Source organism: Artemia franciscana, chromosome 20 (genome assembly GCF_032884065.1).
Source record: "Artemia franciscana chromosome 20, ASM3288406v1, whole genome shotgun sequence".
NCBI lineage: Eukaryota > Metazoa > Arthropoda > Branchiopoda > Anostraca > Artemiidae > Artemia > Artemia franciscana.
This window is the reverse complement of record NC_088882.1, coordinates 36876751-36893531: the sequence shown is the minus strand read 5'-3', so window position 1 is coordinate 36893531 and position 16781 is coordinate 36876751. Positions and strand designations below refer to the sequence as shown.

Genomic DNA, 16781 nt, shown 5'->3' with positions numbered 1-16781 from the left:
ATTTTATTCAGCGTAGTCAAAAAACTTTATAACTATGTCTTTGGGGACGAATTACTCCCCCACAGTCCCCATGGGAGGGGCTACAAGTTAAAAACTTTGACCTGTGCTTATACATAGTAATGGTTATTGGGAAGTGCACAGACGTTTTCAGGGGGATTTTTTGGTTTGGAGGAGGGAATGAGAAGAGGGGGATATTTTGAGGGAAATTTCCATCGAGGAGTTTGTCATGGGGGAAGAAAATTTCCATGAAGGGAGTGCAGGATTTTCTAGCATTATTGAAAAAAAAATTAAAAAAATAAATATGAAGAAGTTTTTTCAAAGAGAAGTAAGGATTAAAACTGCATTAAAAGCATCACTAAAGCTTAAAACGAACATAAATTATTACGCTTATGAGGGGTTCACCTCCTCCTAATACCTCGCTCTTTACGCAAAAGTATTTTTAGTAATTTCAACTATTTATTCTACGACTTTTGTGATTCAGGGGTCATTCTTAATGAATTGGGACAAAATTTAAGCTTTAGTGTAAACAGTGAGTGTATTATATGTAATAAAAACTTGAGAATACAAAAGTTCGTTACGTAAGCTAATCTATAAGTTACGTATATCTTTTGCTAATAAAAACATTCGTATAAAATTGGAAATTCTATTTGCCTTTTTAAGTAATAAAAAAATCGGACGGCAACTAAGCTTACTCCCCCCTCCTTTTTTCTCAAAATCATTCGATCAGAACTATGGGAAAGGTATTTAGCTAAAGGTATTTAGCCAAAAAAAATAAATATCCAAGTTTCGTTTTAATTATTCCTCTGCGAAGAGCCAAAATCAAAACACGCATTGATTCAAAAACGTTCAGTAATTAAATAAAAAAACAGTCTTTTTAACCGGAAGTAAGGAGCGACATTAAAACTTTAAACGAACAGAAACTACTTCGTATATGAAATGGGCTGCTTCCTCATCAGCGCCACGCTCTTTACGCTAAAGTTTTTTTACTGTTTTAGAAAAAAGAGTTGAGAGAAAGAGTCAAACTTTAGCGTAAAGAGTGGGGCGTTGATGAGGAAGCAGCCCCTTTCATATACGAAGTAATTTCTGTTCGTTTTAAGTTTTAATGTCGCTCCTTACTTTCAGTTAAAAAAACTGTTTTTCTTTCATTTAATCATAAAAAGCCTTGGACTATGAGAAAGCTTAAAGGACTAAAGTTCTTCGAATGATTTTCTAGATGAAAGTTTACTTGATATGGTTTAAGCCAGCGCAATCAAATGTAATTGACTGCAACCCACTCTGACGCTAAGGAACATAAGCATGGTTTTTTTGGGATGGGATAACCAAAATCTGGAAAAATTAAATTTTTAGGTCAGCATTTTATAGTTTCGAAAATTGTTTCTGGAGGAATAACTCACAGTATAACCTAAGTTCAGGTCTAAATGCTAAACAATTTTGTGAATATGGTTTATTTGAATATTTAAAATGAATTAAAATTGATTAGACTCATTTATTTGCAATATCGGTGTAGGTGTTTTAACACCACCGCCGTTTTCTCCCACCCAGGAAATCTTGCATCATCAAGAGGATTAGTTGGGTCAGAATACACAGGTTAGGTTAGTCTATTTCTATGTTTATGTCTATGTGGCGGAAAACCGTGGTAGCATTAAAACACTACTACCACAAAATCAAGTGCCACGGACTTTTAACATAACCATTTCATAAATATATTTTGTCATACCTTACAGTCTATCCCAAAATTTTCTTCTTCTGGAATCCACTTACTAGCATCATATTTATGAAAATTTACCCTAAAAAGGCTCAAACGGCTCATGAATCCTCATCCAAATGCTGAAGCATATTTTGTTAGCAATAACATATGTTTATAAGATTACTTTTTAAAAACCGATAACCCCCTCCTTTTCGAAATAAATTTACTTGGCATATGCATAAAAACCAAGAAAATGAAAGAAATACAGAAGAACAAAATGATAACCAAAAAAGAGTAATAAGAAAAAAAATTCAGTTTTAAGGAAGTTCTACTTGAAAAAGTCAGAAAAATGAGAGAGCAACTGCTGCTCATCATTCTTTTCCCTTCTGAAAGACGTCCTAGCCCATGGGAATAAAGACTAGAGAGAAATTTATCTTGGAAAGTTGGTTTGGAAAATTTTTCTTTTCTTTTTCTTACCATTTTGTTTTAGATCTTTTAATTCTTTTATAATTTTGTTAGCAAACTGATCAGTAGGATCTTGGGTTATAGTGTTATATGTAGTTTTGTCATTTAGATGTGCTTAAAAACTATACATATAAAACTATAACCCACGATCATACTGATCAGTTTGCTAACAAAATTATAAAAGAATTAAAAGATCTAAAACAAAATGGTAAAATTACTCCACAATTATAGAATAAATTTTTCCCCCCGATGCAGCTTTTGTCCAAAATTTTATGGTCTACCAAAATTACATAAGCAAGGCATTCCTTTAAGGCCCATTGTAGCTTGTACGAAAGCCCCCGCCTCCAACATTGGAAAATGGTTATATACAGCCTCCAAACCTTTGCTTTTTTCTCAAAAATCTTATACAAGTAATTCGGTTGATTTAGTCGAAAAACTCAAAAACGTAAATATTTCAGAAAATACAATTATCAGTAGCTTTGACATTGTGTCTATATATACAAATATTAATGTAGCAGAATCTGAGAAATTATTAGAAAATAAAATAAATGAAAATTATGACTTAATAGAAGTTTTAGCAACAGGATTAGATTGCGACGTTTTAGTGACCTTGGTTAAACTTTGCAACAAGTGCTCAATGTATTTCCAATTCCGTGACTCTTTTTACCAACAAACAATTGGCTTACCCATAAGTGCGCCTCTCTCCAGGTTACTGGCGAATATTTATGTAGAGCATATCGAAAATTGGGCAGTAAATTCGCATTTTTTGAAACATATCTTTTGGGGACGTTACATGGATGACGTAATTTCACTTTGGAGGAAAATGAGGATTTTTTTTAGATCACCTTAATACATATGATAGGAATTTACAGTTTACTTTAGAAATTGAAATTGCAAATAAATCTCGTTCCTAGATATTCTAATTATTCGTAACTTAGATGAACCCAATTTTACTATTTAGAGAAAACCAACACAAAACAATAGGTATTTACATTTTAAGTCAATCCACCCCACACAAGTTAAAAGAGGTGTCGTAATATCTCTCGTCGATCGTGCCCTAAACATTTGTTCTGATTCCTACATCGCAGCTGAACTAGACTTTATCAGGGACATACTTCTTGGAAATGGGTATCCTCTTTTATTTATTAATAATGCAGTTAACCGTAGACTTAAAAGACACTCCCGTAAAATCAACGCTAATTTACCATGTGAGAATCCGATAAGCCCCAAAACATAATTTATCCTTAAAAAAGTATACACAAAAAATAATTTGCATGTTATATTCACTGATAATTTGAAAATCATAAATCTCCTAAATTCTGGTAAAGATAAAACTCCAGTTACTCGTCAAAGAGGTGTCTATCAAATAACATGCGACTCTGGCAGTTTCTATGTTGGGAGAACCCACCAGAATTTCGAGAAACACCTACAACAACATAAAGATGATATCACCAAAGCTCCGAATTCTAATATTACTTCTGTTTCTTTTGATTCTGCCTTAAGCAGCCATTTTTTGAAAATCCTAGCCAAAAAAAATACTTTTTGAAGAATCCGCTATTATTAGCAATAACCTAGGCATAAGTCAAGTAGTTCAAAAAGCAATTGAAATCAGACTTGATAACAATAATAAGACTAATAATAATATTTCCTTAAGTAGGGACTTGGGAGAGTATTCACTAAATGCTCTATACACAAATTTAATTAAAAATGACCTCACGATAGATATTAACACAGAACCTGTCCCAAATAGAACTATGACATCAGCAGCCGAAAAAGCAAGGCTGGCATTAAAAACGTGTTTTTAAATCATTGTCTTTCATTTCAATGAATTGCCTCGTCTCATCACATTTTATCTATCAGTCCTGGTTGAACTTCGCTGTGGTAAGGATGCTGGGATTGTTTTGAAAAACCTTTCATTTTAGTTACATTGATCTTATCCTGTTGCAAGTTGTTTCTTCTTATATATGTTTGTATTGCTGAGGACGGCCCTTGGACATAGGGCTAAAATATTCATTCTAATTTGTTTCCCACTGTCTTGAGAAATTCCCTACTGTTCTTCTTGTTTTTGGTGTTTGTGATGGAAAGGCAGTGTGGTCTTTGTCGCTATTTAATATTCAGAGTAAATAAATAAATACTATCCATGCATTATCTTAGGGTACTAAACAACTTGTATAAAATATAATAATTATTGTAGACTTAAATACATCCTTTCACGAGTGTGATGCTGAACGGCTTTCAAAACGGCAGTAAAAAAAAGCAAAAAAGCGGCTCTTTGTTTATTCGGCATCTTCTAGAAAAATGGGCATGACACCTGTAAAAATTAAATAAAAAAAGTTTTTTTCAAACTGAAAGTAAGGAGCGACATTACAACTTAAAACGAACAGAAATTACTTCGTATATGAAAGGGGCTGCTTCCTCATCAACGCCCCGCTCTTTACACTAAAGTTTGACGCTTTCTCTCAACTTTTCTTTTTAAAACAGTAAAAAACTTTAGTAACCTAATAATTAGTAACCTAATTAGTAACCGTATTAGTAACCTAATAATTTCAATCCTGAGAAGAAGGCTATATCCGGAAAAATGTGGGTTAGGGAGTTTGAATCCCCTCGAAATGTTTGCCCAACTCGTAAAAAAGGGATAAAAACGCATGAAAACTAATTTTTGATGCATCAAAAAAATTTGCAGCCCCCCACCAAAAAATAATATCCCCACCCCACGGACGAAAATTCGGGATATGGTCTTGCCTGAAAATAACTGAGATCACTTAATGATTTCACTAATCACTTAATAGTCTTAAAGCATTTTAACGTTTATATGCCAAGAAGCACTAAAATAAACGTATTTACTAGGCCAGTATTATAAGACCACAAATAAATGAAACTATGAAATAATTGAAAATGAAACTTTGCACCACAAATTTATGAAACTGTACTCTGCAAAAACACATTTAAGAGGCAATAATTGTTATTATGTTTTGTAAGCACAAATAATAACATGCGAAAGAAGGTTCTAAGCCAAACAATTGTGAAATGCTCTAATTTTCTTATTTGTCACTGTGATTTGGTAATGAGCCAGTAAATCATTGGTACGACTTAGATCCAACTCACAATTCCAAATTTTTTTAATCCTTTTTTTCCTCTGGCCTTCTTATGCTTGTTTATTTCAGTACGATATATAGACAGATATTTATAGCAAAAACAGTCACAGGGCCATTGCAACGCACAAAATACTACTTAAAACAACAACTCAACAACGGCTACAAAATAAAATTGAAATCCTACAACAACAAAATTACATACACACAAAAATATTTTGATCACTCGCCCCTCCCTTTCCATATAAAATTTCTTTATGTGTTATTCCAATTTGATATGTTTGTCTGTTATTTTTTCATTGTCTCGCTTAAATAAACCATTCAATTGTCCCACCTTACTGGAAAACAAATCTTTACTTAAATCCAGTAATTCAGGACAGAGGTTAAAAAGTGAAGCAAGTCCTCGTCAGCTTTTCTAAACATGGAGCCCGAGCAAGGACTATCCATCGCTCTCACTCGCCCTAAAGATGTTCTTCTTTCTCCAAGTGTTAAAAACTCACCGCTTACTGATATTTACAGCTTAGTCTCGTGCCCAAACCGCCTTACTAGTTTAATTATAATATTTTCTTTCTTTTGTTAATCCCAATTCTCGGCTGTACCTCCTTGCAAGTTGTTGATCTTTATCTGACAACAGCTTTCTTCTGGTCAGTGTCTTAGAAGTATTTTCCTCAGAAGATCTTTTGCAGCTGTGGGAATTGATAATATCACTGTTTTTTAGAAAATAAAAATTCTTCAAGAAGTTATTCCTGTGTGACATGACACCTTCACAATATCAGAGCATAGCCTACAGCCTAAATCGAAAAGCTGAAACAGTGTATCTGTTTTTCTGAAATACAAACTGATTTTGTAAAAAAGAACAAGGGAATCTTGTTATTTTCTAGTTAAATTTTGAAAGAAATGCAACTACCAGTGGATTTGTAATTTCATGCTGTTTGTCACAATTGCAGGTGTTTAAAAAGCGAACCCTGTCAATACAAAACGAAACTCCGAGACACAGAATTTTTTTTAACTATATTTGCGTCAAAAGATTGAGAATTTCATACTAATTCCCAAATCGTAAAATTCAGCAATTTTGAATTTATATGTCAAAAGTTACTAGAATACATGATTTTGTAAAAGGGAAAAACAAAGACATAGGAGCCTAATAATAATGTCGGCATCAAACTTAACATTTCTGTTAATCAAAAAGCGAAGGTTTGACGCTCCAACTTGCAAAAAGAGGAAATTTTGCATATTTCATAAGAGGGATGTCTGCAGGATTTGTCTTTTTCCCTGGTAGGATCCTATAGCACCACTGGTTTTAGAATATCAGAAAAAGGGTCAATAGGATAGAAATCAAATTTCTAGAGGCTAAGAAGTAACAACTTACTGTATATCTTGTCACAGCAGTGGCAATTTTTAAAATTTTGTGCCAAAAAACAACATATTTGGCTAATGATTGTAATATCCAATTTTATAACATAAAGGTTTATCATTAGTTTTCTGGTTTTATAAAGCACAGGTTATATAGTAGGCGCGGGGAAAAGGTTGCCCCTAAAAATGTATATAAAATTAATGCTTATTATGCACAAACATAATTTAACTAAGTTGATTTATTTGATGCTTCATTAATCATGCAAATTAGCGTAAAGAGCGAGGCGTTACGGAGGGGACAACACCTCTCATATACGGAATAATTTCTGTTCATCTTAAGTTTTAGTGTCGCTCCTTAGTTGCAGTTAAAAAAACTTTGATTTTAAATAAGAAATGTGGTACCTGTGTGCTATAGCGCCTAAGTTAAGTTCTTCACCTAAGTAGAACCTATTTCTCTGACTAATCCTTATGAAATATCACAAAATATGATGACAATATAATACTCTAGAAACAAATTTGAACTATATTTGTGCATTAGGGGGGATGGGGGTAAAGCGTAGTGGGCATGCATGCAAAATTTTTAGGTACAAGTATTGTGCAAATTTTGAAGTAAAATTTGTTTTCTAACTTCACACTGTCCAATTAATTTACCCCCCCCCCCTAATTTACAAATATATATATATATATATATATATATATATATATATATATATATATATATATATATATATATATATATATATATATATATATATATATATATATATATATATATATATATATATATATATATTCCACCTATATCTATCACTTATCTTTGATTGAGTCATGCTAAGCTAATAGAAACTAACGAAGAAACAGGTTCTAGAGTGCGTCAATGGACGAAGAACCTAAGATAGGCGTTACAGCAAATTAATACCAGAAATTTAGTGGCTGATTTTTTCCTAATTTTGAAGAGACATATGGCTGTGTACTTCTGCCTAACCAATTCAAACAACCAGATTTTATTTACACTGTCTTTGGTATACTAGCTTAGAACATCACTCCCATCACTGCACGAAAGCTAACAGTTTTCTAATTGACTTTCGTTTTCTCCTTAAAATGCTAGATCAACTCCAGCGCTTTTTCTTCCACATAGGGATTCCAGTAATTATCCTTTGCATAAGAACACGTTAATTTCAGGAAGCTTTTAAGGGTTTATAGGCTTCAATTACTCTGTTTTCTTTTCATGTATGAACAATCTTTAGAAACGGTTGCCAACTTCTTTGATATGCTTGGAAAATATGAAATGAAAAAGAATATATGAAATAAAAAAATGAAAATAAAAAAAATGAAAAACGAAAATATAAAATGGAAAAAAATATGAAATGATGAAATGAAAAATGAAAAAGGAAAAATTAAATTCATATATTATAACATACTTGATTTTATTGCTATTGAACTACTTTTTTACTGACTGAAGTGGAAAAATTTATCATAAATCTGAGAGTTGAAGTATCGAGGGGACACTAACTTCCTGCCACCTGTTGTACATCTCATAAAGCCAAGTGTCCTGCATAGTTCCACCACACTTGGCATAGTCCTCAAAAAGCTTGGCACAGTTTCCTCACGCTTGGAACGTGTCTTTAGGTGTACATGATTTCTGAGAGATAGTGACCCTCAGCAAACGTATTCTTTTACTGGATCTACACTGGTTTTATCTCATTTATTTTTGGGAATCCTCCGCTGCCGCATAAAAAGGCACCTGGGGAAAGTTTTACAAAATATGGTGTAGGTATTGGGCCTCCATCTGAGTTTCCTCCCTAAATGCAAGTTATAATTAGAATTTTATTTTTATTACCCAGTGGTTAAGATTAAAACATACTTTCATTTGAATGTGGCTTTTAGGACAAAATATTTATTAACGGGTCATTTGCCCCATTCCTCTTTTTCTATGTTTCATGATAACAGGAACGTTAAAAGTGCTCAGTATGTCATTAATCTTTTTTTTTTTGTAATATCCGTACGTTTTTATGCGGCGTTTGAAACAGGGCACAAACATAATGATTTTTTTCACGAAGGGGAAGGCAAAAATAAAAAATTATTTGTAATTATAGTTAAAAGCCTCATGTAATCACTAAAATTTAGCATTCAAGCCCTTACGCTCCTTCTCTACGCCAACTTTTGCGTCCAAGCCTTCCCTAAATTTATCAACATATGGTTAATACCAAACGAAACGTTCAGGGCGGATTTTTGAACACAGGTGCGGAGCTGTGAAAAAAGAGTGATTTTTTTCACTATTTTTTCTATTTGTTTCCTTTGGGTTATCAGAGTGAGACAGGGCTTAAATGTTTTTCCTGAGCTATGCTGTGGTGACACCTACGAAGATTTAAGAAACAGCGATATTCTTCGTTGTTTTTAGCGTCACAATTGCGCAGGACACGGAAGCTTCTAATAGTGAGAATTTGGCTTAAAAATTTTATATCAACAGCTATGTATTACTACTTGCTGCAGTACTAACAGCTCACCCAGCTGCCTGAGGAAAACATAGATGAACACACACCTTGTCCATCCCAGTCTATTCAAGGATTCATTATTTACCGCCTTTCATATAGTATCAATTTCTTTTGAATACTTTCTTATTACCATTTCTTACCATTTCCCTATCATTTTTTATTACCGTTTCTTACTACCATTCGTAGATGGCCTGTTTTTCCTTTGGTTCCAGGTAAATGACCAAAGAGTGCACCCTGTTATCTACCCTGTTATATCACCCTTATATCTTCCATCCGCTACACGGAACCTAATCATTTTGCTTTCTTTCACTGGAAACCAAGAACACGAGATCAAACTACACTTTACATACAGCTTTCTGCGCAATGCACCATCAGCCAAATGAGAACCTAACAATATTTGTATTTATTGTTGGAACCGTATTTAGTCAAAATGTTATGTAATATATGGTCAAAACCGTATTCTTACTCGACTGTTAGAAAGTCCATCTGGAAAATATTGAGCAAATCTTCCACAGCATTCCACAATATCAACGTGTCTGAGCTATTATTTTAATCTTCCACTATTCTAATCTTGGTTAAAGGACTCATTTCTCTATTCTCAATAACTTTTTTTTAATTGCAAAAAAAAAACACCGTTCACCTTGGTTGTTGTACTTTTCAAACCTTGACTATATGTGCCATCCTTGGTATTCATACTACCTAGGTACGTCAAATTATCCGCTTGATCAGTCTTCTACCAACAGCTATTTGTTTCCATTTGTTTTACAATTAAATAAAAAAAACTGATTTTTTTAGCTTAAAGTAAGGAGCGACATTAAAACTTAAAACGAACAGAAATTACTCCGTATATAAAATGGGTTGTCCCCTCCGTAATCCCTCGCTCTTTACGCTAAAGCTTTTAATTGTTTTAAAAAGTAGAATTGTGGCAAAGAGTCAAACTTTAGCGTAAAGAGCGAAGGATTGCGGAGGGGACAACCCATTTTATATACGGAGTAATTTCTGTTCGTTTTAAGTTTTAATGTCACTCCTTACTTTCAGCTAAAAAAATTAGTTTTTTTATTTAATTTCTGAACGTTTTTGAATTAATGCATGTTTGGTTTTGGCTTTCCGCACATAAATTATTAAAATGAAATTTGTATATTAACTCTTTTTTTGGCTAAATGGCTTTCTCTTAGTTTTGATCAGACGATTTTGAGAAATAAGGTGTGGAGAAGGAGGCCTAGTTGACCTCCAATTTTTCGGTTGCTTAAAAAGGCAACTAGAACTTTTAATTTTTAACGAACGTTTTTATTAGTAAAAAATATACGTAACTTATAAATTAGCAACTTACGTAACAAACTTTCATAATCTTATATTTTTATTATGTATACAAGGGGGTTTGTATCCTCGTTAATACCTCACTCTTTACACTAAATCTTAAGTTTTGTCCCAATTCTTTAAGAATGACCCCTGAATCAGAAAGGCCGTAGAATAAATAGTTGAAATTACTAAAAATACTTTAGCATAAAGAGCGAGGTATTTATCTCCTCCTAAATACCTTGCTCTTTATGCTAAAGTATTTTTAGAACCCCTCATATGCGTTATAATCTCTGTTCGTTTTAAGTTTCAATGCTACTCCTTCATTTCATTTGAAAAAACGTTTTCATGTTTATTTTTCATTGTTTTCTTATAGTAATGCTAGAAAATCATGCGCCCTTTTCCTTGAATTTTTCTTCCCCCATGACAGATTCCTCCAAAGAAAGATCCTCCAAATAGCCCCCTCCCCTCAGCCCCACCCCCCAAACAAAATAATATCCCCCTGAAAACGTCTGTACACTTCCCAATAACCATTACTATATGTAAACACTGGTCAAAGTTTGTAACTTGCAGCCCCTCCCCTAGGGATTGTGGGGGAGTAAATCATCGCCAAATACATAGTTATTATGGTTTTCGACTATGTTGAACAAAATGGCTATCTCAAAATTTTGATCTTTTGACTTCGGGAAAAAAATGAGCGTGGGAGGGTGCCTAGATGCCCTCCAATTTTTTTGGTCACTTAAAAAGGGCACTAGAACTTTTTATTTCCGTTAGAATGAGCCCTCTTGTGACATTCTAGGACCACTTGGTCGATACGATGACCCCTGGAAAAAAAAAAAAAAAAAAAAAAAAACAAATAAACACGCACCCGTGATTTGTCTTCTGGCAAAAAATACAAAATTCCACATTTTTGTAGATAGGAGCTTGAAACTTCTACAGTAGGGTTCTCTGATACGCTTAATCTGATGGTGTGATTTTCGTTAAGATTCTATGACTTTTAGAGTCATTTTAGAGTCCCTATTTTCTTAAATAAGGCAAATTTTCTCAGGCTCGTAACTTTTGATTGGTAACACTAAACTTGATGAAACTTATATATTTAAAATCAGCATTAAAATCCTTACTACAGTTCGTTACCACGAACTGTTTGATATTTACCGAAATTTTGCCAATGACTATTTCAAACAGTTCGTGGTAACGAACTGTAGTAAGGAGCGATCCGGCTCAATAGTAACCGAAACTCTAAAAAATAGACTTTGATACCAATAGTTACATCAGAAGAATCGCATTTTAATGCTGATTTTAAATATATAATCAGTTATACCCATCAAAAGTTACGAGCCTGAGAAAATTTGCCTCATTTTAGAAAATAGGGGGAATCACCCCCTAAAAGTCAAACAATCTTAACGAAAATCACACCATCAGATTCAGCGTATCAGAAAGCCTTCTTGCAGAAGTTTCAAGCTCCTATCTACAAAAATGTGGAATTTCGCATTTTTTGCTAGAAGACATCACGGATGCGTGTTTATTTGTTTTTTTCCCAGGGGTGATCGTATCGACTGAGTGGTCCTAGAATGTCGCGAGAGGGCTCATTCTAAAGGAAATTAAAAGTTCTAGTGCCATTTTTAAGTGACCAAAAAAATTGGAGGGCATTAGGCCCCCTCCCACGCTCATTTTTTCCCAAAAGTCACCAGATCAAAATTCTGAGATAGCCATTTTATTCACCATAGCCGAAAAATCTAATAACCATGTCTTTAGGGACGATTTACCCCCCCCCCCCCGCAGTCCCAGTGGGAGGGGCTGCAAGTTACAAACTTTGACCTGTGTTTACATGTAGTAATGGTTACTGGGAAGTGTACAGACGTTTTCAGGGGGATTTTTTTTGTTTAGGGGGGAGATTTGGGGGGGGGGGTACGTGGGAGCATATTTCCATGGATGAACTTGTCATGGGGGAAGAGAAGTTCAATGAAGGGGGCACAGGGTTTTCTAGCATTATTTGAAAAAAAACAATGAAAAAATAAATATAAAAAGTTTTTGAGCAGCATTAAAACTTAAAACGAACAAAAATTATTACGCATATGTGGGGTTTACCTCCTCGTTATACCTCATTCTTTACGTTAAAGTATTTTTAGTAATTTCAACTATTTATTCTACGACCTTTGTGATTCAGAGGTCATTCTTAAGGAATTGGGACAAAATTTAAGCTTTAGGGTAAAGAGCGAGGTATCGACGAGGGTTGAACCCCCTCATAAACGCAATAAAAACATACAAATATAGAAGTTCGTACGTAAATTAATTCATAAGTTACGTATATTTTTTACCAACGAAAACGTTTGTAAAAAAGTAAAAGTTCTTCTTGCTTTTTTCAGTAATCAAAAAATTGGAGGGCAGCTAGGCCTCCTCCCTCGCTCCTTTTCCTCAAAATCTTCCGATTAATTGCAATTAATTAATATGTAAATTTCGTTTTAATTATTTATGTGCGGAGAGCCAAGATCAAAACATGCATTAATTCAAAAACGTCCAGAAATTAAATGAAAAAACAAAGTTCTTTTAAATGAAAGTAAGGAGCAATATTAACACTTAAAACGAATAGAAATTACTCCGTATATGAAAGGGGCTTTTCCTCCTCAACGGCCCGCTCTTTACGCTGAAGTTTCTTACTGTTTTAAAAATAGATTTAAGAGAAAGAGTCAAACTTTAGCGTAAAGAGCGGGCCGTTGAGGAGGAAAAGCCCCTTTCATATACGGAGTAATTTCTGTTCGTTTTAAGTTTTAATGTTGCTCCTTACTTTCATTAAAAAAACTTTTTTTTTATTTAATCTCTGATAAGACTGAGCATGCAAACGAAAAATTTTGTTGTCCTGTCTTCCATCTTTTCTTATTTCCGAAGAAAATCAGTACTAAATCTTCACTCTCATCGGTCAATCGTGAAAACTATGTTTGAAAATTGAATATTGCTCATCTCAAGAATTAAAGCAAGAATAAACTCTTCGCGCTAATGTCCTGCATAAAATGGCAACCACTTGTATTTTCTCCTAAATCTTTGGATTGTAGCCCTAATTTTGAAATCTTGAGGAAGGTACGTTAAACATTACCCTTAAATTAATATTGCAATATCTGTCAATATTAGTGAATATACTGGAATAGTTTGTGAAGTTCGGGATTTCTCATAAGTTGCTCTTGGTATATTTCCAAAATTTTTTTTTGGTACATGAATGATTTACCCACTACCGCTGAAGTTGCTCATGCATCGACGCACTGTAAACCGGTTTCTTTCGCTAGTTCTTTTCACCTTAGCATGAGATAAGACAAAGAGAAGTGACAGAATAGATGGGAAATATGTAGTTTGGGCTATATATTTGCACATAAGGGGGGGGGGATTGTAAAGTATTTGGACAGTGTGAAGTCAGAAAAAAAAATCTTAATTCATAATATGTAGAATAATTTTAGCTAACGCATCTTGCATGTGGACCCGCTGTATCGTACCCCCACACCCATAATGTGCGAATATATTGCCGAAATTTGTTTCTAATGCGTTATATTTTTATCATACTTTTCCTAAGAATTAACCTAACTTCGCTTCTTGAGTGGTGGTGGGTACATCATGCAAGTACCTTTGTTTTTATTTACAAACGTGACTGTGGAATGGTACGGGTAGTGCTCTTTCCGCCCTATCTAACCGTGGTACACGAAGAAAGATCTACTCAGAAAAGGGTGAGTGTGTAAACTTGTGGAAAACAGCCATTGTCTCAATATCAAAAATATTCTTTAAATTTGGTCCTTGTTCTTCTGCAGTGCTACTTGCCTTGTTCCGGTACTCTCTACTGGTGCCCGAAGAATTTTAGGAATCTCGGCATTCCTTAAGAGATAGTTCAAATTCAATTACAATTTATTACAAATAAAAGAACACATCAACTAAACTGTTAATAGCTATAGAAAAAACACAGAAGATCACTTGTGACGGGGCAGATACTAATTTATTAATTTATTTTAATAAAAATATCCCCAATAAAAAAATGCCCATACCGATACGCGTGATATAGATACATTCGATACCGATACAAGGTACACCCCTTTCCCCAGGGACTATGGATGGTCATTACGAGAATTTAGAAAGTACTATACGAGAATTGACAAAACAGAGATTAGCAGAAAATAACACGGGTTTCGGTGGATACTCAAGTTCAATAGATAGTCCAGGTTCTAATTGCATATACCGTTTATGAATAATAGGGTAGGAGGAAGCTAGTGCAAGTCCCACTTTTCCCCAGCCAGAAAGTGGAAAAAAAAATCAGTGTTACTGACTGTGCTTTTGGCAAATTTCTTCTTTTCAATCATTGCTGTAAGTCCAATTTAACTTTTTTGGTGTAACCTCAATTAAAAGAATGGAATAGTTTCTTCACTTCTAGGTTTACTATAAACCTCAAGGAAGAAATTGTTGACAAAAAATTGCCATAAAGACGAAGAAAAAGAGAGAGGTAGAGGTAGAGAGAGGTAGAGGTAGAGAGAGAGAGAGAGAGAGAGAGAGAGAGAGAGAGAGAGAGAGAGAGAGAGAGAGAGAGAGAGAGAGAGAGAGAAATCAAGAGCTTTATTGTGTGAAATAATCAACTTCTTGCACTTGAGGTTTATCAAAACCTCGATAATTGGAGTCGGAGTTAATTTTTACGGAGCAGAAACTTAGTTGTAAAAATGACTGTCTTAAAAACAGTTGTCAACTTCAATCAGAAAAATTTTCGAGGTTATAAATTATCACCTCAAGCATTATAGCTTGATGTTTTAAACCTGCTTTTTTTCATATTCAAACTCATTTTGATAATTTGTACCGTGATATCTTCAGCTTCTTTAACGAGAATTTTTCAATGTATTCGAATTACAGAATTTATTATTCAATTTAAACTAACCCACATGTTAATAAACTTGTGAAATAAATACTTGTTTACGTAACACATATGTACATGTTAGTTTACCATAGGGGAGGGGCTGGGAGGAATTTTCATCAAAATAGTGAGAAAAAAAATGGTGCGATGTGAAAAAATAAAAATTTCAGGAGAAAGGCTTAGAACATTTCAGCATTTTTTGGAACAAGAGCTACTCTCCTTTCCTGAATACTAGAAGTTAATATATATCTGATATAATATTCTTATTTACGTTTTTAAATTTTTATTTGAAAACTGAGGGGATTATGACCTCTGACTCTCAACCCAAAAGTACTCCTGAAAGTATTTAGAATTCTAAGAAAATTAAAAGAACGGTTCAGTTTCGCTTTGTAATTGTGTTATCGCCATTTTTCGAATTGATTTACTTTCATAGAAATCCGCGGATTAAGGATATATATATACATATATATATATATATATATACATATATATATATATATATATATATATATATATATATATATATATATATATATATATATATATATATATATATATATATATATATATATATATATATATATATATATATATACTTCATTAAAAATACCATCAATATAAAACGTCATACCATCAAGTCAGGTAAAAAAGATACGTTGGTTACTTTGTTCTCTTTCTAAACCCTGATATCATTTATAATTCTCGTTATTTTTCTTTGAAAATAGCAAAAAAAATGTTTTCGATGAAAACACCAAAAAAGGGTACTTTTCAAAATCTAAGGGGAGAAAAGTGAAAAAGTACTTGGGGTGAAATCCACCCCACTCCCCAGTGGGGCCATAGCTCTGAGCAGATCAAATTACTACCGAAGTCAGAAGACAATGCAAACGAGTTTGAAATATCAAACTTAATTTGTTAAAATACAAGTCACATTAGTTTGGGGTACTTAGTAAACAGTGATGTTGCTTTCATTTTTATTCTCCCGGCCCCTTCGCACAGAAGAGGTGGCTGTAGAAACTTGGGAGGGAGCTCAATCAATAGAAAATTGAAAGTTGTTGCCCCATTTTAAGTGTCAAAATTAATTGGATTAAAGTAAGCTGCAACTTTTCACAACACCCACTAGAGCTATTATTCATGATGACACAGAAAAATCATGTTAAGGAATGATTTCTTCAAAAATGTGACTTAATCTATATTAGGTTCAAGCTAAGAAAAAACTAATGCCTTTTTTGTGTAATATATGATTCATATAAAAAAGGGAGATAAAGGGAGGACGTGAGAGAGAAAAAGAGATTAAAAAACATAAGTTGTACGACCCAAAATTTAAAGTTTGTTTTATTGAAAACGTGACAGCACAGAGAACAGAGAAATTACTTGTGAAAAATCTTGTGACTTAATAACTTTATTTTTTGTGTTAAACTTTGACACAAGAGACCCAGTTAGATAGAGTTAACCAGTCAGGGCTCAAAAAACCATTTTGTTTCATTTTCTGACAAAACTTAAGGAATAACATGATAGGCTAA

The 16781-nt window shown here is 33.6% G+C and overlaps 1 protein-coding gene across 3 annotated transcripts in view; it reads left to right on the top strand.

The window, feature by feature from the left end:
• Window positions 1-16781, top strand: part of LOC136040202 (uncharacterized) — a 249792-nt gene that overhangs the window by 18291 nt on the left and 214720 nt on the right. Inside the window, exon 1 of one of the 3 annotated variants that reach the window (XM_065724358.1) lies at window positions 3994-4033. The exons of the other annotated variants lie outside the window; for them this stretch is intronic. The gene's annotated coding sequence lies outside the window, so the exon portion shown is untranslated. Of the gene's footprint in view, window positions 1-3993; window positions 4034-16781 lie in introns of those variants that run through there. 3 annotated transcript variants of the gene reach the window in all.